Below are 16257 nucleotides of genomic sequence, written 5' to 3' on the forward strand. Positions count from 1 at the left end.
TTTTTTTTAAGTTTCTAGGGGTGGGAGTGGTTTCAGTAAGATGTCTGAAGACATCTGTTACTCATATCACCCTTGTCAACAATAATTTGATATCCACTCAAGGACAAAAGTGGCTTTCTGGGAGTTTTGGAACTGGGTGGGAGATTGTGAAACCCTACCCTAACTGTTTTGAGAAGGCAAGCTCACACCCAGGTGGCTGACTCACCAATGATGGTCCAGACTTCAGATCCTTGAACAGCTCCGTACCCTTGAGAACTATAGCCCCATGTGGCTTCAGTTCTGTCACCAGCACCATATGCCAAGGGACCCAGGAGGAGTCATGCCCACATGCATTGGGTAATAGGCATACAGACCTCGGTTCAGGATGTGGACCCTAAGTGGCCTGTAAAGCATGTCCATTCTCTTCTTGGCTGTGGTCTGGAGCCCCTGGAGGTAAGCCCTCCAAATTCTTTCAGGCTGTAGATTCTGAAAGGGCCCTGTAACCAGGGCCATGCTGCTTCTAGCTGTAGCCTGAAAACAGTCCTGCTGACACAGGGACATGGCAGGAGACACTTCCATCTGTGTGGCCAGAAATTCCAAAAGGGTCCTATACTTGGAGTTTGTCAGCAGTCCTACAGGTCCAAGGACCTAGTACCTAGTAGGAGATACTAATGTTGGCAGCCCTGAAGATCCTGAAAGGGCCCAGTATATGGCTCTAACCCTCTCACAGCCACAGTCTGCCAGCGGTCCTGAGAATCCAGGACCCCAGCAGGACATAATCCCATCTGCAAACCCAGAGATTCAGAAAGGGCCCAATACTCAGCTCCAGCTTCTCAGCCAGTCCATGACTAGTACCGCTGGCCAAGGGAATCTGTGGGAAATACCCGTCGGCACCCCCACAGATCCTGAAAGGAACCTATAATCAGGTCTAGCTCCTTTAGCCACACAGGGAATGATGCAGCCTACCTAGGGACCTGGCAAGAGACACACCCATGTGTGCCTCCAGAGCCAGGTCTGCAGACCTCAATCTTGGCTGTGGAACCAGAAACAGTGCTGCAAATCAGTTACAGCCTTTTCTAGGCCATGGTCCAGGGCCAGTCCTACCAATCCAAGGACTCTTCCAGTGACCACTTAGGATCATTTTCAGGGGCCTGGTGGGAGCCACAACTGTCTGTACACCCAGTTAATAGGGTCACTGTCTGAAGACCTAACCGTGGATCCTAAAATGGACCTTTGTCCCAGCACTACCCTACCAAGCAAGGTACTGGAGACAGTCCTGTCCACCCAGGGACCGGGTAAGATCCACACCCACCTGAGCCACTGGTAACAAGAATATCAACTGCAACCCAACTGTAACCCAGGAACAGCCTCCTAACTGTCCAGCCCAGCATGACTGTGATTCCAGAGGTAATCCTATCAGCCCAGTGAACAGGAAAAGACCTTTACCTGCTAAAACCAGTCTGTAAAAACTGGAAGAGGTGTTACTTCAAATGTATAGACAACAATGCAAGGCTACAGGATCAGGAAGAACCAGGCAAACATGACAAAGAAATTAATAAAGGAACCAAAGGAAACTAATCAAGCTCCCATAACTGATCTCAAAAAAATGGAGATCTAGCTCTTTTTTTTGTGGTGCCTCAGAAGCAGTAGGCTGCTTCAGGATGAAGCTGAACACCTCTTGGCCAGCTACTGGCTGCCAGGAACTCATTGAAGTGGACGATGAATGCAAACTTCATACCTTTTATGAGAAGCATATGGCTACAGAAGTTGGCGTTGATGCTCTGGGTGAGGAATGGAAGGGTTATGTGGTCCGAATCAGTGGTGGCAATGACAAACAAGGTTTCCCCATGAAGCAGTGTCCTGATCCATGGCCATGTCTGCCTGCTACTGAGTCAAGGGTATTCCTGTTACAGACCAAGGAGAACTGGAGGAAAAAAGTGTGAATCTGTTTGAGGTTACATTGTGGATGCCAATCTCAGTGTTCTCCACTTGATCACTGTAAAAAAGGGGGAGGAAGGATATTCCTGGACTCAGTGACACAACTGTGCCTCGTTACCTGGGGCCCAAAAGAGCTAGCAGAATCCACAAACTTTTCGATCTCTCTAAAGAAGATGATGTCCACTAGCATGTTGTGAGAAAGACCCTAAACAAAGAAGGTAAGAAACCTAGAATCAAAGCACCCAAGACTCAGTGTCTTGTTACTCCATGTGTCCTCCAACACAAAGGTCAGCATACTGCTTTGAAGAAACAGTGTACTAAGAAAAATGAGGAAGAGGCTTCAGAATATGTTAAACTTTTGGCCAAGAGATTGAAGGAGGCCAAAGAAAACACCAGGAACAGACTGCCAAGAGACAGAGGGTGTCTTCTCCAAGAACTTCTACCTCTATGTCTGAGTCCAATCAAAAATGAGATTTTTCTAAGAGTAACAACTAAGATCAGACATAAAAACAAAAACATAAACGGAAATCTATAATCTGCAGGACAAAACATTCAAGATAATCATCTTAAAGAAACTCAACAAGGGGTGCCTGGGGGGCTCAGTCAATTAAGAATCCAACTTCAGCTCAGGTCACGATCTCACGGTCTGTGAGTTCGGGCTCACAGTGCTGACAGCTCAGAGCCTGGAGCCTGCTTAGGTTTCAGTGTCTCCCTCTCTCTCTGCTTCTCCCTCACTCATGCTCTGTCTCTCTCTCTCTCAAAAATAAACATTAAAAAATTTTTAAAAACAAAACTCAACAAAATGTAAGCGAACACAAACAACTAAACAAAACCAGGGAAACAAAGCATGAATAAAAGGAAAAGTTTAATAAAGAAATAGAAACCATGAAAAAGAACCAATCAGAAATCCAGGAGATGAAGAATGCAATAACAAAAGTGAAAAGTTCAATACAGAGCATCCAACACACTTGATCATGCAGAAGAATCAGTGGCCTTGACAGATTATTTGATATTAGTCAATTAGAAGAATAAAAAGAAAACAATGAAAAAAAATAATAAATCCTATGTGAATCATGGGATACCATCAAGTGAATGAACATTTGCATTGTGGGAGTTCCAGAAGGAAGAGAGAGAGAACGGGGCAGAAAGCTTACTTAAAGAAATATTAGTTGATGGGGCAGTTGGGTGGCTCAGTCAGTTGAACATCTGACTTTGGCTCAGGTTATGATCTCACAGTCTGTGGGTTTAAGACCCGTGTCGGGCTCTGTGCTGACAGTTCAGAGCCTGGGGCCTGCTTCAGATTCGGTGTCTCTCCCTCTCTCTGCTCCCCTCCCCCACCTCAAAAATAAGTAAACATTAAAAAAAAGATATTTAAAGAAATATTAGTTGAAAATTTCCATCTTGGGAGCTATATGGTCATCCAGATACAGAAAGCTCAAAGGACTCCAAGTAAGATCAACCCAAAGACTATTCCAAGATCTATTATAATCAAAATGATAAAAGTCAAAGAATTTTTAAAGCAACGAGACAAACTATTTTTAATAGTTCCCAGGTGACCACACATGGAGTCATGAGGGCCTAGAACACACAGGGCTGCATCCAAGGTGGAGGCCAACCACTCTGTTGAAACCCTCTGAGGCTCTAGGCTTAGGGACAACTGACAAGGGAATATGACAGTGAGAAGTAGAGTTGAAAACTGGGCTCCCTAACCTCTCACTGCTCCACCCTCATCCTTTTCCAAAACAAAAACAAAACAAAACAAAACAAAAAACAGACAAAACTTTGCTAAGGAAACTGAACCCAATCATGTGGGAAGGCATGGCCTGTAGCATGGGTGCTGGTGCCTGAGACTCATCTTTGGAGGCCTGTGGACCAAGCACCAGCTCTCTATCCACTCTCTATAACCGAGTCCTGCCAATCAATACATCTCACATACTTTTCACTCCGGGAAAGGCCCAAAGTAAGCAAATCTATTTACACAACCACAGAAGAAACCAACACCAGATTCCTGTCCTGTGTTCTTAAATGTGAACTATTTGACTAGGCATCAGAAGAAAACTGGCAGCAATAAAGAGAAGGATGGAAAAAAAAAAAAAAAAAGAACAGAAAATTTAAGGATAGAATTGTTTAAAAACTTTTAATCAAAATTCTGAGAGATTTGAGAGATTACTATAATTATAATCCCTGTGAAAGGAACAATTACTAAAGAAAAAAATTTTAAATTCCTATTAGAGGAAAGGAATTTTCAGTAATTTAAAAACTCAAAAGTTTACTTCCCACCTATCCATTCTTGGGAAATTATTTGATGGACTCTAGTAAAATGAGGGGAAAAAAGGGACACATGAAAGCTAGGAAACAGAGGATAAAACCTATAGAATCCTCAGGGTGGGAGGGTTATCTCAGGCTTGTTAAATCGGTTAGTCCAAACCGCAGCAGGATGACGGAATGGAAAATGGAAATCTTGGGAGGACCATACAGATACGATAACAGCACACCGTTCTTCTGTCAAGAAATGATACCAAAACTTTTAGGAAAACACACAAACCCCCCAAAACGAGAATAATGTATTTCATTGATTGTAAGATGCACTTCTACATTTTAATATCTCTGAAATTTGTCTCACAATTCCTGGGAACTATAGTTTAATTCGTAGCATGCTTTTTCTTTCATTGTGGAATATAAAATAATGGTACATTTTTACAACCAATGACATTTCAGATGCAACAAATACAGTACTAATAATAATATGGGGACATACTTAAGTAAGCCCTCTTCATTGGTTAGGTCATTTATCCATACAAGAACCCTTAGGAACATCCTCTTTTCAGTGTCCCAGAGGTGGTGAAATTCATCAGGATGAAAAGAGATTCAAGTTTAGAACACTAATAACTATGAATAGTTTTTACACTGTCAAAATAACATAAATGGTACTATTGGTTTTTAATGTTGAAGAGTCAACTTAAGGATAAAGCAGGAAAAGACTCAGTTATGGCCACCAAAGACGATGAAAAAATATTGACAACTTTGTCAGGTTAAGAGGATGGTTAGGAGGGAGATGAGAACAGTTGAAGGAAGGACAGAGACACTAGTATCTTCAGTCTTAGGTTGAGTAAGCCTATTTATTTCCTTTTTCATTATTTTTATTCTTCTATTGGGTATTTGCGTATTTTAATTGCCTAAAAATAAAAGACTGAAAGGTTAATGGAAATGAGTTAAATTCTCATCATTTGTAATAAGGAGTCTGTAGAGATTTTCTCAAGCTGATAATCAAGAGACAGAAGTATAAACAATTTGTTTAGAATTTGGAAAGAACTGAAAATAGAATTGGCTCAAATGAAGTTTCTCTTGAAGAATGGGATTTATGAGGTGATGAGCTTTGAGGTGAGACTGTTAATGTTAAACAACATTATCTTACTGATTGCCACGTACATGTATTACCTTGATAAGAATGCAGAAAATTGAAAAAGGTAAGAAAATTGTTTTGCCTAAAAAAAGCAATCCTGCAGCTATTAGGGCATACTGAAGATTCAGCTATGTGTATCATAACTGAAGACAAATAAGCTAACTAAGGTATATCAATCATTAAATCAGATTTACTTGATGATAAATTTGATCACTCTTCTCAACTAAAATAAAGCTTAAAATCACCTTGTAGCCATGTAAGCATAATTTATTGCTTTTACTACATTATATATATGTACTTCTTGTGGTTCTAATACACTCTTGGGAACACAAGCCATCAGTTACATAAATGAGATCTAGACTGAAAGAGAAGTTATTGCTGGGCCTACGATGCAGGGGATCACCTGCACTCTGCCCATACCTGTTGAGACCCAAGATGGTCAGGCAGCAAAATCTGTAAGGAGAGGTCGAAGGCTGCTGCTTCCCTGAGGAAAACAAATAAGGAAGATGTTTCAATCCCGGGACACTGAAGCGAAGACTTCAGTGTTCTGACACTGACCTCTCTGCTGAGAAGTCATACATTATTTCATCCCTTTAGACTACAAGGAATGGATACCAAGACTACAAAAACAAGATCTATGCCTCTTTGATTCTGAACTTTCTAGCAGCCTTAGTCAAATCTAAATTCACTGAAAGGAAATTACATGCTGAGGTTTACAGTTATTTGCTAGTCTGCCGTATTTGGGTACATTTTGCATATTTGGAAGTCTCAGTTATATCTGGATGAACATTAAATAAATAATAGAGCTCTTATTTCATTGGTATAATAAAAAGTGCCTTTAGTTTAGAGAAATAAAAAGCCAATTGGGAAGATTTTCTTGTGAAATATTAAGACAAATGACATTTTAAAAAGTATGTGTAAGCACTAGAGAAAAGCTGATAAAAGTATTTCTCAGAACATTATGCATTTGCACAATAGAAAGCAATTAGGTTGATTTTTTATTTTGTCTTTTGAAAAACTAGTAAATAATTATACTTTTAATTCTTTTTAATACTTTTTTTTTTCTCAACTTTTTTTTTTTTTTTTTTTTTTTTTTGGGACAGAGAGAGACAGAGCATGAACGGGGGAGGGGCAGAGAGAGAGGGAGACACAGAATCGGAAACAGGCTCCAGGCTCCGAGCCATCAGTCCAGAGCCTGACGCGGGGCTCGAACTCACGGACCGCGAGATCGTGACCTGGCTGAAGTCGGACGCTTAACCGACTGTGCCACCCAGGCGCCCCTATACTTTTAATTCTTAAAGATAGGTCACTAGTTGATTGCAAAAATAAGCAATATTACAATTTTAATATAACTAGACTCATGTTATGTTTAGCTAAGTATAAAGTATTTCAAATAAATGATGTGGAATGGGTTGTCTGTAGCCTCTGCACTTTTAATTTCCAGCTAAAACTCACCTTTCACTTACCATAGTGGCTTGTTCATTTAACCACATATCATCCTAGAAACAGCCTTCATAAATGTATTATCTAAAGGCAACTGATTTAATCTTACAAAGTCATTTAAACTTGAATAGCATCTTGGTTCAGAAAATATTTTCAACTTTTTTCTCTTAATTGAGGATGTTTTGAGAGGGCAAGTATATGTCTCTCTCCCATTAGACTGTAGGCAGTATGACAAAGGGAACCGTGTTTTTGTCCTGAATGTTGGTGTACTAGTGGTACCCAAATTGAACTTGGCAATTTGTAGCCTTCCAATGGATATTTGTCAAATGAATGAATGAAATGAATGTCACAGCATGCTTCAGAACTCCAAACACTGTTTTACCCTACTCTCAGAGAATTATGCCTTCACTATAGATATTTGGGTTCTGAAAACCTTTTGGTGTTACCCAAAATAGTGCTGTGCCTTCAGAGAGAGAATATGAGGGTAGCAACAGAGATCTCAAGAGGCCAAATACTCAGAGTAATCAAGGTCTGTACTTTTTAACTCCTGAAGCACCAACCTCTGTCTCTCTCCTCCTCTCCAATGTCTGTATTGTTGTCTCATGAGCACTTTACTGCCATCTCCCATTGGAATCACCGTAACACCCTATAAAACAGCTCTTGTGTCCCAGTCTCTACTTTCCCACTGCTATCAGTATGATCTTCTAAGACAATGAATTATGCCCCTCTGCTCTGCATGTAGGACATTAGTGACATCACAGGTACAGCCCTTCATGGGAGGCTCCAACCTCCAGCAGCAACTCTCCTGACCCCTTGGAAATTACTTCTCGGCCACACTCAAATCCATGCTTCCCTAAGTAATCTGCAAATTGTTTATGCCTGAATCTCTGCTCATTTGTTCTGTTTACCTGAAATACTCTTTCCTGTGTATCGTAAGGCTGAGTAAACTGCTCCTCATGTGTGTTCCACTACATTTCATATACCTCTTTCTATACACGTGGAATTGAAGTTGTTGCTTTATTGGCCTCCTTCTCTAAACAATGCTATTGTGGGGCTTGGGAATCTGACATTCATCTTTGTATTTTCATCACTTCTGTCATATAGTTGATCTTAAAAAAATGTTTGATAAATTCAAGTGCAAGTGACTTGGCCAGATGCTTAGCAGAAAAAGAGGCTAAAACACATGTCTCCTGTCTCCCTGAATCCTTCTATTTAAACCCTGGGTCCTTTCAGAAATGATTCTCAGAGAAAATAAATCATATCTTTAAGATGTACTCGGGCAGTCTAAACTTTGGGTAAGTGATAGGCATGACCTGAAAATGAAAAAAGGAGAAGAAGGAGCATTTGGAAGTTTAGGCTATACCTATACCAAGACAAGCAGAGGTAGGTACATAGCAGTGACTCAATGTTAACTAAGAAGTTAACAAGCACGAGACCAAGTTTCTCCCACTGTAACTAAGCAAATCACCTAGTTTCTTTGTGCCTCATTTCTCATCAGTAAAATAATGGAAACAACCTCTTTCTTCATGGAACTCAGGCAGTATTATTTTGGAAATAAAAGTGCTAATAGATAATAGAGAACATTTGGGGGTATTTTTTGGTTGTTTTTTTACATATTATATAGCAGAGGAAGTTAAAAAAATTCCCCATGACAGCGTCCCATTATAATCATAGGAGGGAAGCCACAGTGTTGAAATTTGTAAGAATAATCCCCAAATTCTTTGTCTATAAACAAGTACACCAGAAGATAATGTTAAGTAAAATTTGCTTTCTTACACACACAAAAAAACCCTTCTATATTCAGTAACAACAATGTCGTAATGCCCTCATCTCATAAATATTCCACAATTTTACTTATTTTCAAAATCTATATTTATTTAAAAAAATGTTTTTAATATGAAATTTATTGTCAAGTTGGTTTCCATACAACACCCAGTGCTCATCCCAACAGGTGCCCTCCTCAATACCCATCACCCACCCACCCCTGCCTCCCACCCCCCATCAACCCTCAGTTTATTCTCAGTTTTTAAGAGTCTCTTATGGTTTGCCTCCCTCCATGTCTAACTTTTTTTTTCTTCTTCCCCTCCCCCATGGGTTTCTGTTAAGTTTCTCAGGATCCACATAGGAGTGAAAACATATGGTATCCGTCTTTCTCTGTATTAAAAAATAATCATGTTTGGGGGTTTGGGGCACCTGAGTGGCTCAGTTGGTTTAGTGGCCAACTTCAGCTCAGGTCGTGATCTTGTGGTTCAAGCCCCGCATCAGGCTCTGTGCTGACAGCTCAGAGCCTGGAGCCTGCTTTGCTGCCCCTCCCTGACTGATGCTCTGTCTCTCTCAAAAATAAACATTAAAAAAAAATAATAATAAAAATAAAAATAAACCAACAAAAAGTAATCATGTTTTAGAGGTGCCTGTTGGCTCAACTGGTTAAGTGTCCAACTCTTGATTTTGACTCAGGTCATGATCTCTTAGTTCAGGAGACGGAGCTCCGTGTTGGGCTCCGCGCTAACGGCGTGGAGCCTGCTTGGGATTCTCTCTCTCCCTCACTTTCTGTCCCTTCCCTACTCATGCTCTCTCTCTCAAAATAAATAAACATTTTTTTAAAAAAGTAACCATGATTTAAAAAAAGTAACCACGTTTGAAATATACAGAAAAGTATACAGAATAATGCTAAAGTATGCTGACCTTGAATCAGAGGGCTTTGTATAGATTAATGGAATCCTTGTATCAACCCTATAGAATAAATACGTTATTTTCTTCATTTTACAGATGAAAAAATGAAACCACAGAGAAGTTAACTAACTTGCCAAACTCACCCAGAAAAGGAGTGGCAGAGCTGGAATATGAATCCAGGCAGTTGTGTGTCTGGATATCCATAATTAAGCACTACACTTGTGTTGCCTCTTATGTAACACAATTCATGTTCCTGTCATTCAGATTTAATACGTTATTATTTTGTCATATTTTTTACATGTTTTTAAAAGAAAATGTTACAGATATAGTTCATTTCCCATCCCCCTTCCTCCTCAAAGGCAACCATTATCATTTGTAGTATCTCCTTTCATGTTTCATAATTAATTGTATGTGAGGGGCTGTGCATAAGAACAATATATTTTGGTATTTGGGTTTTTTAAAAAAGGTATGGTACTCTATTATTCTGCAACTGTATCTTCAAGATTTATCTACATTAGTAAATGTAGATCTGACTGATGCACATATTCCATTGAAAAATATAATTTAGGGGCGCCTGGGTGGCTCATCGGTTGAGCATCCAACTTCGGCTTGGGTCATTATCACAGCTCGTGAGTTTGAGCCCCTCATTGGGCTCTGTGCTGACAGCTCGGAACCTGCAGCCTGCTTCCGATTCTGTGTCTCCCTCTCTCTCTGCCCCTCCCCCGTTCATGCTCTGTCTCTCTCTGTCCCAAAAATAAATAAAAAACGTTGAAAAAAAAAATTAAAAAAAAAAAAAAAAGAAGTGCTTCTTCAATTCCTTTTTTCATTTCCCTACTGGATTATTTGACCTTTTTCCTACTGATTTGTGGCAGTTCTTTATATATATTATCTGTATGAATATTTTTGGTTATGCGCATTAAACTCATCTCACAGATGGTTCCTTATCTTTTAACTTTGTTTATGATATCCCTTGTGTCAGCTAAGACTTTTACTTTAAGACTTTTACCTTAAAGCTGTTAGCATTTCCAATCTTTTCCTTTATGGTTTATGTCTTTTTTGTGCCATGTTTTAAAAATTCTTCCTAACATCAAGGCTATTTTGCAGGATTTCCTTTAGATAGTTTTAAGTTTATAATTCCACATTTAGATCTTTAAATGAAATTTATTTTCATGTCTGATGTAAGGTGAGGACCCAATTTTATTTTGTTCCACATACTATTCACTGACTGGTCCACCCTTTTCCCACTAATCTGAGATGCCATCTCTTTCACATACAGTTCCTATTTATGTGTAGGTGGGTTTCTAGGCTCTCTATCCTGTTCTACTGCTCTACTTGTCTATCTTTATGTCAGATCATTCCATTTTAATTATTATAGCTTTATAATAAGATGTATGTAAGTTACATACTGTAAGTTATAATGAGTTTTCTGCCTTAGTAAAACTGTCTTTGTAAAAACCTAAATACTTTGAAAAGACATGAAAATACTGTCATTTTTTTTAACAGAATGATCCCCACACATACCTCCCCTATTGCCAGTGTAGAAAATAAAACTAGAAATTACTAATTTAAAACCAAGTCTTTTCTCTTTTCAAAGAACTACACTGCAGGAAGGAAGGAGGGGAGTGCTTACCAGCCAGGAGCTAAAGACCACCATCCCCAGATCCTTAAAACTCATTATTATAAGCTTTCTACTATTCGTGATAAAACCTAAGACAACCCCCACCACTCCACTCTGAGAACTGCCCTTTCATCAGCTGGGGAGGAAGGGCTTTCCAACACCTAGGTAGAGGAGAAGTGATTCTATGACACTCAAGTAGGAAAATTAAGAACTGGTGATCTTCAAGTGGAGAAACAATCAGACTGTGATACTCAGGAGAGGGGTGGAACGTGGCATCTAACAGGCTAAGGGAAGGGCGGCTGATGGTACAGATCTGAAAAGGTTCACAGTATTCAGTAACACATTAGAGGCCTATAATTTCATCAATGTTTTGACTTACCCTCTCTTCCTGTGGACATGCAGTCCACTGTCCAATTAGGCAAAGAGAGGAATGAAACAAGGCTCTTGCTTCTTAGATGATGTTGCTAGCATCAAGCAGTGAGCCCCAGAAACTCCTGTACCCAGGTACGTAATTTTTCCCTAAGTTATATACTTGAGGTCAAGAAATTACTAATATAATGACCACACTCATGCTACTTGCAAGGCACTGGGACTGGAGAGAAGGGTACTGTGTGGAGAACACAATAAATTAGATACGTATCTAGTTCATTAACTTTCTTCTCAAAGACCTAATGAAATAAAGCTTACTCCTCTTCACCAGATCTTACAAAACTTTTCACATTACCACTACTACCAATGGCAACTCAAGGGCAAAATTATACAAGGAGAGAAAGAAATGGAAGAAGGAATAAATGAAATATATGAGGCAATTAAAAAAAAAAGTCAATGCCCAGATTTTCTTAATCCTCCTTATTTGGGCTACCTCCAGGTGATTTTGCTATTCAATCCCTTTGTCAGAGGTATCAACTTAAGAAATAGATCATTTCAGAAAATAGTATCATGTGAATTAGTGTGGAAAAAGGTACACCTAAGAAAAAACTAATAACTCAAAATTAACTTTCAACCAATATTTAACATAATGGTAAGAAGTTCCAACTGGGATTTCTCTCATTTCCCAAAACTGCCCTTTTAAATAAAGTCCATAGCTGAAAGCAAAAGTACTAAGTACCTCCTTCCCCCATTCTAGGTTCAGGGAATATGTTAACCTGTGCTTCCAACCACTTCCCAACAAGGGACACATTCCAGCAAAAACTCCCCTGGTAAGGAAGGGAAGATTTAGTGTGAGGAGAAGCTATCTCTACCCTCACCATCCTATTGATTGTTTGTACAATTTGTACAACAAGATATCATACGATACAGGCCATCCTGGTATCAGTGGTTACTTACCAAAGGGATGCCATTAATTTTAGCTGAAAATACAAACCTAGTGACAAAAAGAAAATTATTTTATTTTTCATGCAACATTTCCTAGGTTTAGAGGTTATATGCCTCCAGATTCTTTGTTTAGAACAATGAAAGCCCAATCTAGTGAGGTTCGGCAGAAAAGAATTTAATAAGGGCCACAGAGTTTGCTAGAATACCAGTAAATCAGGTTTGCAGGAATCCACAAAAAACTCTCTGACCCAACACAGATTTGCTCTGGTAGATGTCATGAAGCCACCAAACTCCAACAACGGGCCTCTAAGGCTGAAACCACTGCAGGGATGCTGCTTCTGCTACCTCTAGAAATGGCAAGATTTGCATTTGCAAAATAGATTCTTCTAAGTACTTTTTTTTTTCAATATATGAAGTTTATTGTCAAATTGGTTTCCATACAACACCCAGTGCTCATCCCAAAAGGTGCCCTCCTCAATACCCATCACCCACCTCCCATCAACCCTCAGTTTGTTCTCAGTTTTTAAGAGTCTCTTATGCTTTGGCTCTCTCCCACTCTAACCGCTTTTTTTTTTTTCCTTCCCCTCCCCCATGGGTTTCTGTTAAGTTTCTCAGGATCCACCTAAGAGTGAAAACATATAGTATCTGTCTAGGTACTTCTAATTGGAGTCTGGTGTGAGTGCATCTGACTGACAAAGCCCAAGGTCACAAGACTGTGCCCTCATTGAAATACAAACTTGGAACCAAGTTTTTGGCCTCTCCAATGGGGAAATGCAGATGCACAGAGGGAATTCTCTCACACAGCAAGAGTGTTCAGTTACTGGGTGGCTGGATGGAATAACAATGTGCCCCATAATATGGGTCCTGCATTCCCTATATCACTGCTTCTTAAGCTTCAATGTGCATACAGGTTATGTGGAGATCTTATTAAAATGCAAATTTTGATTCTTTAGGTCTGGGGTAGGACCAGAGATTCTGCACTTCTAAGCTTCCAGCTGATGCTGGTAATACTGGTCCATGGAACATTTTTTAGAAGATGAATGGATGTAATTGCATAACATCGGAATCTACCTCATTACTTAAAGAGTATTGAGCACAGCCTAATAATGGCAACAATGGTGATGATAATGAAAATAAAAATATTAGTAATGATAGAAACTTATTTGCTGAGTGTTTATTATATGTCAGGTATTCTCTTTAACCTATATTTTTGCATTTGGTCCTCAAACAATCCTGTAAGACAGGCACTATTATTACTTTACAAATGAGAAAACAGTCTCAGGAAAATGAAATGACAGCTAATTTCACAAGGCCAGCAGGAGGTAGGGGTGAGAATCGAGCTAGGCATGTCTGATTCCAAACTCTGAATGGCCAGGCTCTACTATCTCAATGCCCAGGACTGCCTGACTTATCAATCCTCAGATAAGCATCCTGTGATAAGGAGGGAAATGATGGCATAAAACTGAGCCTGAATTTTTACTCTTCCTCCCTTATCTTTCAGAATTTATGTCTCAGGTTTTCCTGCAGGAAGGCACAGAAAAGGGTGTGGCTAAGAAAACATATTTAGTCTTGTCCTATCTTGCAAAAAGAGGCATATATTTCTTGTGGAATAAGAAAATATATATAATATCATGGATATGTATGTATACATATGCATATACAGACACACACAAGCATACATATTCATGTATGTTTCTACCCCTTATGTTAGAACACTGTTCTAGTATATCCTGTCCTTGAATGACATATATAAACATCTCCTCCTATCTGCTCACATCAAAAAAAACTTAAGTGCTCAAGGGCACCTGGGTGGCTCAGTCAGTTAAGCGTCCTACTTTGCCTCAGGTCGCGATCTTGCAGTTTGTGAGAGTTCAAGCCCCACATTGGGCTCCGTGCTGACAGCTCAGCTCTCTCTCAAAAATAAACATTAAAAATAAATAAATAAACAAACAAAATTAAAAAACTTTAAGTGCTCAAAACAAAAACAAAAATACACACAAATAGTAGTAAGTACCTACTTACTTACCTACTGGTTTGCTGCCCCTTTCAAGATTAGAACCTAGAATGAATGTCCTTGGAAGAATACCCCCATCCAACCTCCACACTTAGCTATGTGGTTTGTGTAGAACTGGCCTCAATACCATTTCCTGTTGGGGGCATGATGCTCCAAAGACTGATTCAGGGGTTAGGGGAATGCTGTGACAAAGGCAAGACATCAATCTTAGCAGCACTTGGCAATCACCTTAGGGACAATGCAGGAATCAAATATCTACAGGTAGAGCTAATACCAAGGAAGCTAAGGGTGAGAAATAGCAAGAAAGAAACTAGACATCATTTGACCATTGCATAAAAGCTTGTTTCAAGATATGTCCTTGGACTATAAAGCAATTTATTCTCTTTTAACTTATTTTAACTCAGGTTTTTTGTTTTTGACAAGAAAAATCCCTGTTTATGCATGTAAACACAGACCAAATAACTAGAATATATGACTTAATCAATTTTAAAAGCTTACTAAACTTGGGGCACTAGGTGGCTCACTCAGTTAAGTGTTGGACTCTTCGTTTTGGCTCAGGTCATGATCCCAGGGTCATGGGATCAGGGCCCGAGCTGGGTTCCACGCTGAGCGTGGAGTCTGCTTGGGGTTCTCTTTCTCCCTCTGTCCCTCTCCCCCACTCATGATCTCTCTCCCCACCCAAAAAAAAAAAAAAATCTAAGAAACAAAAAACTTACTAAATTCTATTAAATACTTTAAATTATACTATTCTAGGGGCGCCTGGGTGGCGCAGTCAGTTAAGCGTCCGACTTCAGCCAGGTCACGATCTCGCGGTCCGTGAGTTCGAGCCCCGCGTCGGGCTCTGGGCTGATGGCTCGGAGCCTGGAGCCTGTTTCCGATTCTGTGTCTCCCTCTCTCTCTGCCCCTCCCCTGTTCATGCTCTGTCTCTCTCTGTCCCAAAAAAAAAAAAAAAAAAAAAAAAAAAAAAAAGTTGAAAAAAAAAAATTAAAAAAAAAATTATACTATTCTATTCTATTCTATTAAATACTTTAAATTATACTCTTCTTTTTCTATGAATGCGTTTTGTTTTGTATATGATATAATCAAATAGTGGGGAACCTAGCTAGTTCAGTTGGTGGAGTGAGTGACTACTGATCTCAGGGTTTTAAGTCCAAGCCCTGTGTTGGGTGCAGAGATTACTTTAAAAAAAAAAAAAATCTTAAAAAAAAAAAAAGATATACTCAAATAATAAAAAATTAGAAGAAAAAGAGATCAACAACAACAGAATTGAAAATCTACAAACAGGGGCGCCTGGGTGGCGCAGTCGGTTAAGCGTCCGACTTCAGCCAGGTCACGATCTCGCGGTCCGTGAGTTCGAGCCCCGCGTCAGGCTCTGGGCTGATGGCTCGGAGCCTGGAGCCTGTTTCCGATTCTGTGTCTTCCTCTCTCTCTGCCCCTCCCCCGTTCATGCTCTGTCTCTCTCTGTCCCAAAAATAAATAAAAAATGTTGAAAAAAAAAAAATTAAAAAAAAAAAAAAAGAAAATCTACAAACAGACCCAATTATAAACAAAAATGTGATACATAAACAGGAATTATTTAATGAATGATGCTGAAACATCTAACTGCAAAAATAATAAAGTGAGGTTCCAATCCAAAACATATTCTAACTGCAGAGTTAAAGGTAAAAAAAACAAAGGAGACAGGGTGGGGTTGCAGGGGACCAAAAAAGAACCAGAGTGAAATACAGGTAGTTATCTGACTCAAGGGAGGGAAAGGACATCCTTAGCAAAATAACCAAAGGCAGAAAAGATGATAGCTAAATAAAGGCTAAAAAGATTAACCTTCATAAAAATTAAGAAAATCCATCTTAAAAAATGCCATCAACAAACTTACTT

At 39.4% G+C, this 16257-nt stretch overlaps 1 protein-coding gene and 1 pseudogene across 4 annotated transcripts in view; one reads left to right on the forward strand and one right to left on the reverse strand.

Annotated features, from left to right (window-relative positions):
* The window catches only part of KIAA1958 (KIAA1958 ortholog), a 161011-nt gene that overhangs the window by 68324 nt on the left and 76430 nt on the right, over positions 1 to 16257 (reverse strand). The gene's annotated exons all lie outside the window — the stretch shown is intronic.
* LOC131491486 (small ribosomal subunit protein eS6-like) lies at positions 1641 to 2455 on the forward strand (annotated as a pseudogene).

The sequence above is a fragment of the Neofelis nebulosa genome, chromosome 12, assembly GCF_028018385.1.
Source record: "Neofelis nebulosa isolate mNeoNeb1 chromosome 12, mNeoNeb1.pri, whole genome shotgun sequence".
Taxonomy (NCBI): domain Eukaryota; kingdom Metazoa; phylum Chordata; class Mammalia; order Carnivora; family Felidae; genus Neofelis; species Neofelis nebulosa.